The sequence below is a fragment of the Athene noctua genome, chromosome 1 (genome assembly GCF_965140245.1).
Source record: "Athene noctua chromosome 1, bAthNoc1.hap1.1, whole genome shotgun sequence".
Lineage (NCBI taxonomy): Eukaryota > Metazoa > Chordata > Aves > Strigiformes > Strigidae > Athene > Athene noctua.
In genome coordinates, this window is record NC_134037.1 from 204,424,530 (window position 1) to 204,440,844 (window position 16,315).

Here is a 16,315-nt window from a genome sequence, read left to right on the forward strand (position 1 = left end):
TGAGCTCAGAGCACTTCAGTCATTTATCTTCATGTGAAATTGCACTGGAGTGATGTGAGGTGTTATCTCTGAATAATTTTTCACTTTGAGTAATCCATCATATGAAGTCAGACAGGGCAAGCGTTACAAGTTTTGTGTGGCAGAAATAAAGTTCTGCAGTGGCAGTGGAACAAGCTGAGAAGATCATATAGATCACAAGTCACCTTGTCCTTTTTTTTTTTTTTTTTTTTTTATCTTTAACCTTGAATATAAAAGCAACAGATTGACTCTTCTCTCCATATTGAGTTAGTAGTCAGTGAAGAGAGAGAGTGGTGAAGAGAGAGTGGTGAAAGACTCAGGTAACTGAAGTCTTCTATTGCTTTTTCCTGTCACTAGTATTCTAGACAGAATACAAATTCATCAACGCCAGAATTTTTGGTCAGTGAGACATGGTAGTAGATGTGTGGAAGTGCAATGGATTTCTGTGGGAAACTGACTGATCAGCTCACACTGTTTCACGTAGAGTGGAAGTCCTCTAGAACTGACACATGATAGAATGAATGGGTGTCTTCTGTCCTGTATGACCCTCTCCCAGGAACTCAAAGTACAATTAGGACAAAAAGTGCAGTTCACAGGCAGGTAGCATAATCATTCACTGTTCAAGTGAGCAGGACAAAAATTGTGTTCTGTAAAGACTGTTTCATTCTCTGTAGCTCTTGTGGTGCAGAATCTCTCATTAATATTTGCTCTGTCATTCAAGTCTAAGACAAGTATTTTAATCAAAATATTACTCTCAGTGCAATTTAAACATAAATCCAAGGAAGGTTAAAAAACATCCTCTGACATGAATGCTTTGATATTAAAAATAAATCTTACAGAAATAAAAGCTATGTGAAAATTACCATTTGAAGTAAACACCCTCTGCACATGAGAACATCTTGTACAAGTGACACAATTACTAATATCCTTTAGAATTAAAAGGATAAATTGCTCTGCTTTCTATAGCCGTTCAACCTGAAGATACTGTTGCCCCTTATCCACTATGCAATGACCCAGAGAGTCGTCGTATTGGAAGTCTGAAGACAGAGAAATAGGTGTTGGATAGGAAGGAGTTATAGGGAGACCCGTTCCTTAATGCACTACAAGAAAACCCCTAAGCAGGGGGAAGAGTATAGAAGAGCCAGTGGGTGGCTGGCCCCACTGAGGCTTACTGTCTTTGCCTCCTTCCATCGTCAATGGAGAGAGGAAGAGGGTACTGCCAGGCCAGCTGAGAGCAGGAACCTATCATCGTGTATTCTGCATTGCCCCCACCTCTGACATCTTAAGCTAAAGCTACATGAAAGACCTCCAAAAGAGGGAGAAAAGACAAAGAAAGAAATTAAGTAGGAAAATGGATGGAGACCAACAGAGAGGGAGTAGGAGGGCAGAAGGTCATTCAAATGAGGAGAACCACAGTTACACAGAACTTGGCATGGGTTCTCTCAACAGGAGACAGCAGAGTTAATGCTTTATCTTGCAAGAGATAAGGACCCAAGTGAGGATCTCAGAACTCGTCAGCTGTAATTTAGGGCAGAACTGAATGAATGTTGCAAGCTGAACAACTGTAAGAAGGAAATATTCAGCCAGAGAGACTTGAAGAAGAGAAGGGTACTGTAACCTTGGAAAAACTAAAAAGAAAAAAAAAAAAAGAAAAACTGACATGACGTTTTGCTGGTGGAGATGTAAAGAAAAGGATGGATTTTGAAAGATGTTAGAAAAGTAAAGCTGCCCATGAGAAGTGAAGACAGGTCAGAGAACAGCACAGCTGGAAATCTGAATTACTGAAAGTACATCTGAAATTCCAATGACAGTAACAAAAGAGAGATAGGAAGAAAGAAAATTTAATTTTAGTAGTCTTAGGCTGAGGAAGTACAGGCCTAAACAAAATCCCATTCTCTACATCCAGAGAGTCATGGAACATGATACACAGTGTGCCTAATTTAGGCTTTTAACTTGCACTTAAAATTTAGGCAGATAGATCCTCCTCCTGAAGGCTCTCAAAAGCACACTCTTCACTCCATTAGCTATACAGCAGACATCCAATTTACAAGGACTGATGAACTAGGAACAGAAAATTGAGGCATAAGTCTGGTTTCTGAGTTACTTACCCTATATCTGTGTGTTGAGTGTCCCATCCCTGCCCCCCCCCCCCCCCCCCCCCCCAAATATTTGAATAGAGGAGTAGACATAGGTTTAAGAAGCTACAAGTATACAAGAGTGTTTACAGACAATATGGAGCAAAAGAGGTCTCTCAGAAAATGGGATTCCAGAAAAGGAGGAAAAGTAAAAATATATCCCAGCAATATGTTGACTGAGGAATGGAAAGACTGCAGAGCAGACAGGTTAGAACTTTGAAGAGTGGTGAGCCAGAGAGAAACTGATGGAAAGAGCCGGTGACAAGAGAAAAAAAGATTGTGTCTCAGTGACTCAGAAAGATGATGATTCCTTCAAAAACAAGTCAAAATTGGACTACAGTAGAGCTTAGCAGAGGATGTCAAGTTTTACCATGCCCATATGTCAATAAATCAAGAAACAGTTGTAACTTGGTAATTCAACTGTTGAAAACAGGTATGAGTCACGTAAACTCAAATCCAGTTCTAAATTTCAACTGCCCACTTTGAAGGGTATTTACATTTGTATTTGATTCAGTACCTTTATTACTTCCAATGGAACTCAGGTGTAGACTTAAAACTGGAGATATTTCTAGGTTTCAGTGGTGTTTGGATTCACATTTAATGTTTCTTAGAGTTGCAGTGTATAGGATGGATTTGAACTGGAACTTTTTTTGCCAATATAAGCACATAGTGAAAACAGATCAGATTGTATATACATTTGTCAATACTGTGAAGATAAATGCAAGCTCATCATGTAGATCTGAGAACAATATTTGGCTGCAGTTCCATAGACAAAGCTATCCTTCTGCAAATTATTAAAGGTAAGTTGTGTAAAAACTGTTGTCCAAGCAAACTAAAAATTTTTACACTATTAAATATACTGGTACAACAAAATCTTGTTAGATGTCTAATGCACCAGAGGTGATTACTGTGGAAGTGCCGTTTGTTTAAAATCTGTTTAGAAACTCAGCCACCCATGTTTTTGAGGCAGTCATTCACTATTCACTGCTGTTATGGTGATCTGCGAAGTAGCAGTGCATAATCACCTCCTGGTCTGACGTAAAAATCATTTTTTTAATTTTAAATAGAAGTTCTCACATTGCCTTCTCACCAGCAGAATATTTTAAGCAGTACTGCATACCATGGTTCTCCATAATATGATCTGTATTATATTAAAAATCAAAGTGAAATAAAGGAGATAGATTGATTTTCATATCTTAACTTTGAAGTATACATTTTGTTATTGATGATCTGACTCTAAAATCTGGACATCCATAGGAATACTGGCATAGAAAATTACATGTGGTAGCTTTGAAACAGTGTTTTACAAGTGGAAGCCTTTTTAGATTCAACCTGAAGAAAATACATGAGATGAGCACATCTTTTGAGAATCCTCCAGCCTATCCTATCTGTGTTCACTTTAAAACCAGTTGGAAGTAGCTACATGACACATCAATTTTTAATCAAACATATTTTAGAAAAATATATTTGTTTGGGAAGCTACAACAAAATGAATTATACAGTTCTTTCACTGTACAACTTAAAAGAGAATACTTAATAACACCATGCAGCACAAATTGTGCTTACATAGTGATTTTCACAGAGTGTCTTAAGGAAAATTACACATAAAGAATACAAACCCACAAATTTAGTTCATTCAGTGAAAGCCAAAGAGAACAAATAAAATTTAGGTCTGGATTTATAGTCAGAAATTGAATCAACAATACAAACCTCAGTGGGCAATATGCTCCAGGTGTGAGAAATAGTACTCCAGCAAAATCTCTAGCTTCCAACAAATGTTAGCATACCATTAAAACAGCTGAAAAAACTAGCACAGTTATTACCATAGTGACATTCTGACACATATGTGAAGAAAATGCAGGGGGTTCTGCCAGGTTAAAATAGAACAAGACATTAGAAGTAATGTAGTGCTTTTTCATAACAGGTCTACTGGCTAAAAAATGGAAGGATGAGCAAGAAGATACTAAGCTATGCTAATCTGTGTTGATTAACATATGTGTTGAAATACTCCTAACAGACTAAAAATTGACTAACAGTAATCCAGAAACGAGTAAAGTTTCTGGACCTGTTGGTACTTATATATCAGATGATTATGCAAAGCTGAATTTTAATCTCAGAAAGCCTCTAAGACAGTGACTTCCCAAAGGGATTCATACCATATTCCATGGGTTTCGAGCTAATTTATGTATTGGTATCGTATACATTTAATGTTATCACTAACTGGTAATGGAGCAGTCCACCATAAACAATATAGTTGTCACCCAGAAAATTCTTAACTCTCTCAATAGTCAGTAATATAAATAAAGGGCTTTAATTAAAACTTTTAAGCCTTTGAACGTTGTCTTCGGGAAGACATGCATTACAAGCCAAACATAGTATGCCAAACAGCTTTAACAATACCCCACACACATTGTGACTGTGACAAAATATTCTTTCCAAATATTCCTTCCAACCTCACAGCAGCCCAGCTTTTCTACGTTAGCACTTCCTTCATTGCTTTCTTCACTGGGCTCAGATACATGACCAGATTGCCTCAGGGCAAAATGTGAATGCATATCTGTTGAGAAGCAAGAGCTTTTGGTGCACACATTCCTAGACCATAACAAATGTACAGGAAGCAACTTGCTGCTATCCTTCTTCACAGTGGGCTAAGTTAAATCATATTGCATCACATTTGTTGACAGTGACTGTGGCTCAGCCATCAGGCAGTTACAGTGGCTGTGTGAGTCTGTTCTCAGAGACCAACACTTCTGCACTTGCTTCTGATCTGAGCTGGCATCTGTGTCAGCTTCCCAATTAATGTCACAAAGCAATCAGGACGTCAGTGATTGTATCTTCTGCCTTTTCTTGCCTAGTCAGAGAAATCACGGATATTAAAGTTGAGGAAACTAATCAGTGAACTAGTCCATCACTCTCCAAATCCCAAGAGCTGCTATTAGGAAAAAAACCCACCCAACCCACAAAAGTGTAGAAATAGCTACAGAAGGAAAGCAAAGAGCATAAAACTTCTTTTACTTCAAGGCTGAATGAGACTTGGAAAGCTGAAGGGACAGGGCAGTTATGTAGTATTTTATCATTCATTTGGTGAGCAACATTTTTGCCTCCTTGCTGATAGGTGATGTTACATGATTGAGCTAAGGTAGGATGAGATCACATGGAAACTGGGCAATTCTTTTTACCACTCCTTATCTCTGATACATTTTTCCTTTGGAAGAGCAGCCTGCAACAGAATCATGGAATATTGATGTTTAAGGGAGAAACAGTTGACGTTCTACTAAATCTTAAGTTATTGTCTGTCACAGCTAAACAGAATGTCAAAAACATAATGGCAGTTGGGTTACTAAAGAACATATAAGATAACATATTAAAAATTACATCAAAATGTCAATAAATCAGAGATGGAAAGTGGCTTTGTGTCTTTATCATAAGAAAACCAAATGTAATCAATTAATTTTGCATGCAGTAATACTTACACAAGCATATATTAAGTCAAATGCAAAATGCTGCTGTCTTCGGAAATACAGCTTGTTTGAGATAAAACTGATCTGCTTTGTTGTATCCAATGTGTGGTAATGCACAGGTAATGTGTAGTCCCCTAGGGAATGCAGAATGTAAATTAATCCATCTCCTCAGGGCTGACACTTCAGCAGATGATAAAATATATGTTAATTTATCGACAGTAACTTCTGTGTTTCCTAAATGGGTGACCACTGGAAGGTTTATCATGGCTATGCCCCCATGTTGCATAAGCATGAATGAATCAAACAAGAAGTCAATAGAATCAGCTACAGATACCTTGTTTAAATTTTTTTCTATTTCAAATATGAACACTGGGGTTTTTTGTGATATTAGAAAGATGAACTGTAAATTTCCCTATTAATTTATTATATTATCTTGGCAAATCACCTCCAGCTATATACGGAAAAATAGAATTAGGAAATGTTGCTGACCAATAACAGCCAATTTACTGCACAGTTAACCAGTCAAAGTAAATTTTTTACCATGGTAATTTATGAAATGATTAGAAGATTGATCACAAAAAGAAGAACAGATAAATGTTTTAAGCATAGCACTGATAATTATCACTTTGGGAGAAATCAAAGGGTATAAGATGTTTGTTTCTTGTGCAACATCTTTCCCAATTTACTTGTGGAGTTATAAACCACAGTAGTGATGCTTCAGAAATCTGTTTCATTTTATCATTGAATGGTGAGGATTTAATTTTTAGAGGAGAGTGCTGGGAGACGAAAGGCCTGGGTATTTGAGGAAATTTCTTCAGATCTCGAAGTCCTGATGCCATTCATTTCCTCAGTAATCTTTGGAAAGTGCCAACTACATGAAATTAAACACTGACAAAAATATCATTCTTAAAAAAATATTCCTTATGTCTGATATGTGTATGGTTGGTTCACCATCAACTGGGGATTAAAAAAACTGAATGGCTTTCTGTTGCATGAATTTTCTTCCAGCCTTCCTCTTTTTCCTCACACATTTAAAAAATGTTACACTAGCAAGATTTATAAGTTCATTAACACTCAGGTTAATTGTGCATTCATCATAAATAGCAAGAGAATCTTCTGGAAAAGTTTGGCCAACAGTACCTTAGTATAACTTTGCTGTTACAATATTAAAGCACATAAATTACACGAGTTTAAACACTTAATTAAATTTTATCAATAGTATTAATTCTAAAACTGAAAACTGAGACAGTATTATCTACATTCCTTTCCAGATCAGGCCCTTAATCCTCAGTTCCAAAAAAAAAAAAAAAAAAAAAGAAGGATGTCAGCCCTTAATTAACTCACAGCAGTGCTACAAGTCTCCATTATTTTGTAAAATGCTTTGAAAATCTCAGAAATTTAACGCCAGATTAATGATAACAGTCCTTACTGCAATAATTATTAACTGTTTACAGCTGTAATCAGGGTGCTGAATGCCCTGCTTGTTGGAAAGAGGCCGGAAAAAGTTCAATTTGTTGCATAATCAGCTATCTGCTCTTCAGTACACAAGCTAAATATAGTAGAAGATGTCAGTTACTAAATATGTAAGACTTGACGAAACAGCTCCTCTCTAACCTCAATTCTTCCAAACAAGTGCTATCAAATTCTGTAGAATTTTAGCTTTATTTAAATATCAGTATGAAAATAAACAGGCTCAAGCCTGTGTGGTTTAGATAAAAACCCTCTGAACGTGAAGCAAGAATGACCAGAGCAATGCTGTCTTCCTTGAGGTTATGAACACAGAGCTGCCAGTGCTTCTGCTGCTGCTTCCAGCTTTCCTAAGTGTTACGGATGGATGAGGTACTTGGCACTTTTATCTGTGCTAGGTGTCTATTTTAGAATAAGATGAATTGGTAGCCCTGGGATTGCTGTGGACATTGGTAGTGCTGGGATCCCTGGGGACAACCGAGCAACTGACAAAACTTGGGTCAGAATCGTCCTCCATAAGCTTGGAGAAGCTTTGAAGAAGAGTCACAGTGACAGTCTGGAACTATTTACAGCAACAGGAGATACAGAATAGGATGAGAAGAGAAAGACAAGCTGTGGATTCTTGCTGAACAATAAATGGTTTAGTGTTTCCAAAATCAAAGGTGGGAGAAGCAGAAAGGGAACGCTCCATCTGGCTTGAAGCAGTAGGAAGAGCTGACAGGAGAGAAAGACTTTGTGTTATTTATCAGACTCTTACTTCTTAAAGAATGCAAGTGAAGGGTTTCTCCAGCAGTGACAAAAGCCAACAGCTTCATAAGCATCCATTTGTAACATGTTTAGAAGGGGAGACCTGATATTCCCTCAGAGCCTGAGGGATTTTGTTTTGGATCGGTTTTCTGCAAAGTGATAAAAAGGAGAATTTCTTGGACTGAGTTAGAGGGAAATCACAATGTTAACTTTTCAAGAGGATTCTAAAGAAAAAATTGGCCATGCTATGATCAAAGATGGCTTGCAGATAGTTCTTTAGATTGTTAAAATCTTGGATGGCAACATGGCTTTTAGACTTGGTTAGTCCTCAGACTTGGCAGATGTAACTGGTCTATTAACCTGCTGTTTATTTGATTGCATAGGTTTGAATTTACCTACTTGAAATTTGGGTTCAGGATAGTATCCTCACTGCTCTTGGAGAATGACATTAAAATGTCAGATGACACCTGCGAATGAAGGTGAAGATTTTGGGAATTGCTCATGTTTCTTTGTCCTTTATCTGATAGTGAGAAGGGTAATAGTGAATAACTCCAATTGGGATGGGATTAATTTCATCTAAATTTGGACATATAAAAGCTAGATATGTGTAGAAGGGTCACTCAAATAGAGGTAAAGGGTCTCATACCACATTTCCTCCTGGATTTAGTTCAAGATATTTCTGTTATCTGAAGGTCCCAAGAGGTCAGAAACAAGGACTAGGATGTTCCTAGACCTGAAGGCAATGATGCTAAAAAGAGCTGCTACTTGAGGTAAAACTTAGCTATAAAGAAGGGAAACCTGTGAAGAAAGATAGGTAAGATTAACTGCAGTAATGGTGATGTAATGGACAATTATCAGGCTCAAATAAGGAAAACTATTAGGAAGGGTGCAGTGCTCATGCTAATCATGTTTTTTAAGATTTTTATATAGCAATATCTCCAATTGGAGATGAGTATAAGAAATCATAGGCATAGATGACAGTCCCTCCTACAGTTCAATTTGCCTGACACAATCCATTAGAAGGCTCCATTTCCAGTTATTTAAAATGTTGCCAAAGATTAACCAAAGTTCTGGGCTAAATTTTGAAGTTTTGTAGAATTTGTAATTTCTTACAAGACTTTAGGTAACAATGAGACTGGGGACAAGCTCTTTGCCTTTCTGCGATTAAAAGCATTTTTGTGATGAGCACTAATGCTCCCACACTGTAAAGAAGAACTTTCTTGTTTATTGTCAGGGTCTATGTCTTCTCTCCCATAAGGATCTGCACAAATTTTAACGATTTAGAAAATTACCAAACATGCTCAGTTTGGCAGTAGAGGGGATAGAGTTTGATCACTGCAGTGGCTGAAGATGTTATCTGTGCTAAGCACCGGTTAGATGGAACTGCAGGGTTCTCTGTGCCCCCCAGAATGACTGTGGTAACTTCACTTTAGAAACAGTTAGATGCCGGATTGAAATCCCAAAACAAGCATTGTGATGCTATTACAAAAAGTACTCCCTGGCTAGCACTCCAAACTCTTTCCAATAGCCTCTCACATTAACTCTTATAAAACTGGCCCTGATACCTGCATGTCATGGGCTCCAAAACAATAGCAACTTTGAAATACCAGAATCTAGTTGTCTCAGGCTGGGCACCAAAATTAGTGGGCACTTAATACCACTTTTCTCCTTGATATCTATGCCTAAACAATAAAGGCCAGGTTGTCTTCCGGCTCCTGGAGGCAGGTCCCTGTCCCAGCCACATCTGGACTGCACATTAAGATAAGAGCTTTGGCTGCATTTCCTCCATTCCTTGCCCACAGGATGGTTTCCACTGGAAGAAAAGGTGAGGCGAGAATGACAGGATGCCACAGTAGCTTCCTTGATTTAGGTTATCAGGGAGTAGGATTGTGATTTTCTCTGATCATTATCTGCTTCACGGCCCTGCACACATGAATAGGCTCTGCAGCCTGTTCCATATTCTCACCTCCCTTGTGTTTGGCTGCCCATGCTCAAGCCAGCCATGTCACCTGGGAGCAGGTGGCTGGGAAGGAGCTGGGTCAGAGCAAGCTGTCCTACCCATCTCTTAACTTGGCATCTGCTTTTAAATCCAAGCTTAAGAGGAGCTTTAAATTCAGCCTGCTGTCCTTACCTGAGCAACACAACAGGCAAGGCAGCACTCAGCCTTGTACCACATTAAGCCAGGCCTTGCTGTGCTGACTTGGCTTTCCAGCTTGACCTTGGCCCTGTCTTGTTGCTGTGAACTGCCCTGCTCATCTGGACTCTCAGCTGACCCAGGTGACTGTCCATGGACCTGCTCAGCTCCTCTTGCTTGGGTGCTGTGGGTCTGCACCGGGTGGGTCAGGGTCCTGCCTCACTGCCACCCTCTGCTCCCGGCGCCCCTGCCTGTGCGGGCAGCACCTGCCCTGCATGTTCCTTGGCACAGATCCTGCTCAGGTGTGAATAACAGCACATACCATTAGTACATAAACCCTCCCACACACATGGAGATGGTTGGTTGGCAGCCATAATGGTGCTTAAACATAGCCTTGCTTTGTTAAAAATAAAATTACATTCAATACATGACAAGGTAGTAACGAATGTTCAGAAACCTAGAAGCCCAAACATCCAGACAAATATCCAATGAACTTTATCACTGCTACATAGTCTTGCAGTTCTCTGCTCTTGCTCTCAGGAGTGTGCAGTTTGGGGAAGTCAAGAGGGATAAGGCTTTTTCCACTTGGGAGCTGAGTAATGGAAGTGCCGTGATGAAACTCAGCACACTGTGTGCTATCTTCATATGCCTGAAATTAAAGCTAGAGATCACTTATGCCCTATGCACACAGAGCATAGGTTTTAAAATGAAGCAAGCCAAGAGAAAAATAAAGCATAGGAACACAGAAGCAGTTTTGTCACCAGCACATACCGTTTTAAGTTAAACATGGAAGAGCAGTATGTATATCTTATTTGCACATACACATAACTGGAGCACTCCGTGGCATCAGCACAAAGCAGTAGCAGGCAGTGATAATCATCCTGTTAATGTGTTTACCCTCACATGGCTTTGCAAACCTGGAGTAAAACCAGATTCTAAAGACTTCAAGCATTCAGCAGACCAAATGTGCAACTGTACTCAGTATTCAGTGGCGACACATCAGGCATTTGCCAGGAGTTACTGGTATATGGTTGTACTGTTAGTACTTGCTCAAGTTCACGGTCTACTGATGTGCAAAGGGGAAAAAAAAAAAAAAGAAAAAGAGAAACAGGAAGAAAAAGGAGGGCTTAACTAACAACTGTAACGTCTAAATAAAATGGTCAGGAGATTGATATTTTTTCCAGACACGTGAATTTTACAAAACAAAATAGTTAGCAAACCCATCTATTAAGCTTATCATGGGTTTCAGCTTTTCTTTGTGAGATGCTTTTTGGAAACTCCAAATTCTGTGTGCTATGAATTTTTCATTGGAGGAACCATTCCCACACTGAAATCAGGCTGTGCCACTCTGCAATAAATTCTTCTAGCACCTGTATATTACTGAGCCGTGAACTGCACTTGAGAGTGACTGAACTTTGGCTGCCTGATAACCTCCATACAATGTAAAAAAAGAGACAAGAAGGAATCTTATGGAGCTACTTATAAGCTTATCTCCCCCAAAGGCTTCACTTTCCAAGTCAGTAAGTAGCAGAAGTCAATCTTAACCTTCCAGTTGACACTATTCTTGTCAAAAAGTGTGTGCTAATGTATCTGGGAGCAAAGAAAAAGTAATATAAAACTCCAGTATGTGCTACCAAAAAGAAATCCAAACAAGAAAAGGAGCTGCTGGCAGTTTTCTTTTTACTTTAAATTCTTCTATTTATTTTTCTAAAGCATTAGTCTATAACTAGAAAATCAGAGTAATCTCTCATTCTCTCTCTTCTAAGGCAAAGGGTAATCCTGAACATGCCTCAAAACCTGACAATTTGAAGAAAAGTCAACCTACATTTCACTGAGCACAGTGTTTAAAAACCAAAGATCTATCACTGTTGCTCAGTGTCCTCCCCTGTTGCTTTGTCCCTTCCCTCACATTAGCTGACACCTGCTCCTTCCTTTGAACTGTGGTATTCCACACATAAGGCCACTGCAGAGCTGGATTTTACTCTTCCATGCCTGCTATTTCTTCCTCTCTCTCTCACTGGACTGCTCTAAATAAGCCCTTTGCTAAAATTTCCCTCTCCATGTTAGAAACAGCACTTTGTCAGAAGACATTTTTTTCCAGTCCTGTGACTCCCCTGCCTTACTCTACTACCTCTGGCTTTTATGCTGTGAGTCTCTGTTTCAGCTGCCTCTTACTTATTTCACCTACCTGCTTGCCCCTCAGTCCTAGTTCCAATCCATTGCTCATGCACCCATCGAGTTTCTTTCTGACCTTATCTCTATTTGCCTGTATGGTACGTTTTCTCTGATCACAACCATATTTTCTTCTCCATCATTTCCTCTATCTAGAACTCTTCTTTTGCAGCCAGCCTTTTCAAATTTGGAGTAAGAAAAAAAAAAAAAAAAAAAAAGCCCTAATACACTTTGTCCCTTCTGTTTCTTTCACCTTGTTTAAATTTTGTGTATAGCTGATTCATTTGCAGAAAAGAGAATTTGGTTCTTCAGCATCCAAATGCTAGATTAGGTAACTTCTCATATAGGAGATTCACTGACCATCTTTAAGAAAATATTAACTCCTGCTGTCGTATTCGGAAACTAAACAAGCCTTAGAGAAACTAAAAGAAGGCTTCACTAGAAGTTTAGAATAAGCAAATGTCTGTAACACCCTTCTGTTGTTTCACTGGACTGAAGTGTAAGGAAGAAAAAAGACATAAATTCAATATAGATTATAACTTGTTATGAACAATAAATAAGTATAAATAGATAATAAATATTAGTTATATAATTAATATACAAAAATGAAAATATTTTAGCTGTAGCAATGTAGTAGTATCCTTTAAATCTCCCAGATCAAGAGAAGATTTTTATCTTTTTCTCATGTCCATTTTACACTAAAGTAACTGAGCTCTCTTTATGCTCTTGCATAGCGCCTTGCACAATATAATTCACTTCTGCCTGGACAGTAAAATAAGCTGTAAAAATGATGGTGCATCCACAATTCTACAAAGAATAAAAATGAAGAGCAGTAATTTACACTATTGCATTTATAATTTCCTCCTATTTTACATCACTACTGAAAGTGAAAAATGTGACGATGAAACAGGAACTCCAGTCCTGAAAAAACAGCACTGCTATTCTTCATTCAAAACCTTTATGAGAGCTAGAAAGGGAGCAGCCTCAATTGAGTAAGACAGTTTTCATCACATGCTGCTTCACCAAACAAGCTTTTGACATAGTCATATTTTGTGTTCCCCAAAATAGCACTTCAGCATGCTTCAGTTTCTGAACTTGTTTTTTTTTAACTCCTTTGAATTTAATTAGGCTATTCATCAGCCTGGTAAATGCGAAGAACCTTTTAAAAGGGGAACATTGATTGATTTTTAAAGTGCTATAATCATTCCATCTAGCTGTAAAAAAATATTTTCCAGTTAGGTGTTTCAAAGGATATTAATATTCACTTTTTAAAATAAAAAGTCCTCTGTCCTTATTTTAACACATAACAAGGAAGCTGCCAAAAAGTCACTGGGTGAAGTCCTTCACCCAGCAAAGCCCTTGTATAAAGCTCCCATTAACATCCACTCTTCATATGAATCTTGCTGACACAAGAGGAAATTTGGGGAGTCAAAGAAGGTTTGTTCTGCACAGAGTCTGAATTTGGGTCTGAATGGGCTCACATACAAACCAAATCTGTATGGCCATACTAGCATATCACTTCACTAGTGTAAACTAATATTTTCTGCACCCAAATAACTGTCTTGAGAGGAGTCTCAAGTGCATGTGTGTGTCATAGCACTGGCAATGTTGAAAAACTGCAGAAAAAGGGAAGCACAGAACCGATTCTTTTGCCAGCAACACAAAGGTCCAATTCAAGTCCCCCATTTTGCATTCTTGCACCAAGTTACATCAGAATAGTACTTTATAGTACTATTACTATAGTACTACTATTAAGTTACTGCAGCATTTGTAACTTAAACTCTGTTAGACCCAGGGAGGGACTTCACCCCTGAAAGATGTTTCTTCTAAATGCTTTCAGTTTTAGATGGTGTCACAGACATGCCCCTGCTGCAGAAACTGAGATTATTCCCTAAGTGACAGAGTTACTCTTCAGACGATCAATGCAACATCTTGCAACTTTTGCTTTCTTAGGAGGGACCAAGATCAACATCAGAAACATCACCCGTGTGACAAGGGTGACTGACCCCCGAGTGTGTTGTCATCATCACAAATTTGGCTGCTGAGACCTCTCACAAAGTCAATGAATACTGGTTCTGCTCTGAGAAATGCCTGTAGGTCTGCCTGGGGCTGGCCAGCTCTGGAGTGAGGACTATGGCTTGCATCTTCTGTGAGGCGGCTCTGCTGCAATCTGCAAGTGCTGTCATGTAGTGAAAGGGAAGGCAGCAGGACACCTTCAGCCTCTCATTTCCATACAGCACATGCTTCACAACACTCCCTCATCCCTTCCCTGCACCAACCCAAATAGTTTACTTCACTGTCTCTCACTTCATCTGGCTGTCCTCTTCATTTATTCCTCAGCTCAGGATCAGCTCTTTTCCAGCTATCGAGTATCATCCTGCGTTTTATCTCTACTAAGTATTTTTCTCTTGCTTTGTCATTAAAAACATTTAATTTCCATATGTCCCTTCATGTCACTTACTCTGCTGCTGTTTCCTTGTTTTCCTTACCTTACCTCTCTGCCATTTTGGCTTGAGCAACATAGAGGCAGATTTGTTCCTATTCCAGCCACAGCCTACAGCTCACTGAAATCCTGCGTGAGCCGTGGGGAGAGTGCCGTGTTGTGGTGCACATCTGCAAACCGCCGTGCCTTTAGAAAACAAGCAGATATCCTGTCCAGCCTGTGGAGATCAAAAATTACAAAACATCTGTGGGAGTATAATTGCCATTCCTGTCATTTTACTGTTGGGTTTAAAGCATGTTAAATTGACCACTGGAAAAGTATTTCAATTATCCCATTAATGGCACAGAGAAAGCCAGTCATGAGTCACACCAGTAAATTTTAGGGAAGACAAACAGACTCATACTGTGTGCACACAGTCCTCTTCTATTGATATAATACTTCGTAATCCCAAAGTGCCTGACTCAGTGCTGCACGTAGAGAGCCCCGTGTGCAGCTCAGGAGCCTGCCAGTGCTCAGGGATGCTCTCACAGCAAATCCAATCATGGGCCGGCCCCCAGCAAGGAGCCTAGAAGAAGCAGGGCACAAGCTTGTTTCCTTGTCCCATGCCAGGGAGGAGGGGAAGGTGGCACCAGAGTATGTACCATGTTTTGCAAGAGCATCACTGGCTGCATGGATTTTGGCCTCCTTAGATGAAGCAGGTCTATAAAGCAGAAAACTATAGCCCAAATATTTTTGTTTCAGGACAAAACAGTGTGCAAATGAACACATAACTGCAGCATTTACTGAGCTCTGCGTTCATCTGTCACACCTCTGCAAAAGGACTGCACTTTGTCTAGGGAGGGAGTTTCAACTCCCTTCAATGGAGAGCACTAAAGAGCAAGTGGACCCTCTTCATTCACGTCCATTTTATCTAACAGATTTAAATAATTCATGTAACAGCTACAAAAAATCCCAGAAAGCAAAAGTGGTTTAACATTTGCTTTCATTTTTGTACTTCAGAATTCAGTGAAACAGCTTAAGAAATATAGGTCCATTCGAGCTGAAACAGCACTATTTTGGGGGTTCTTGCAGAAAATACTTTTACACTCAGAACAGTCTGCTCTGAGTGATCCTTTTCTTCCTAGATTTTGTTGTTACAAATAGCAAATCCTCCTGCCTCCAAGCCGCAACACCTAGAGAAAATGAATGCTTCTTGCAGGACTCAGAGCACTATACATGCCATCAAATATTACAATGCATTTCAAGTCTGGAGACAACACCATAGAAATATGCCCCAAGAATGCCAGAGGTGATGAAAGGCTGATGAATAGAACATGAGATGGAGGAGCCCTGCTTCCTTTTTTTTTTTTTTTCTTTTTCCCTGGGAAAACTGGTAGCTTTTCTTTTTCACAAAGAATAAGCTATTTTCATTTATTACAGTTCAGTCCCCCTGTTACGCATACCCTGCCCCTAATGACTACAGGATGTTTAAGTGTTCAAAATGGATTCTGGCTGCAAAATCAATTCCTGCTTTCGTTCAGATTACAGGAAGTTTTAGCTATGTTTTTATAAATAATTGATACAAATATCTTGATTAAGTTATGAAAATCATCAGATTCTGTTCTTACATAATAAAAATATTTTTTAGAGGTTGTATTTATTTTTTTAACTGCAAATTATTTCCATACATTAAATAAATTAATCACTAATAAGCCCAATATACTTCCAACACAAGAAAGGGAGGATGGTATGAAGTCCA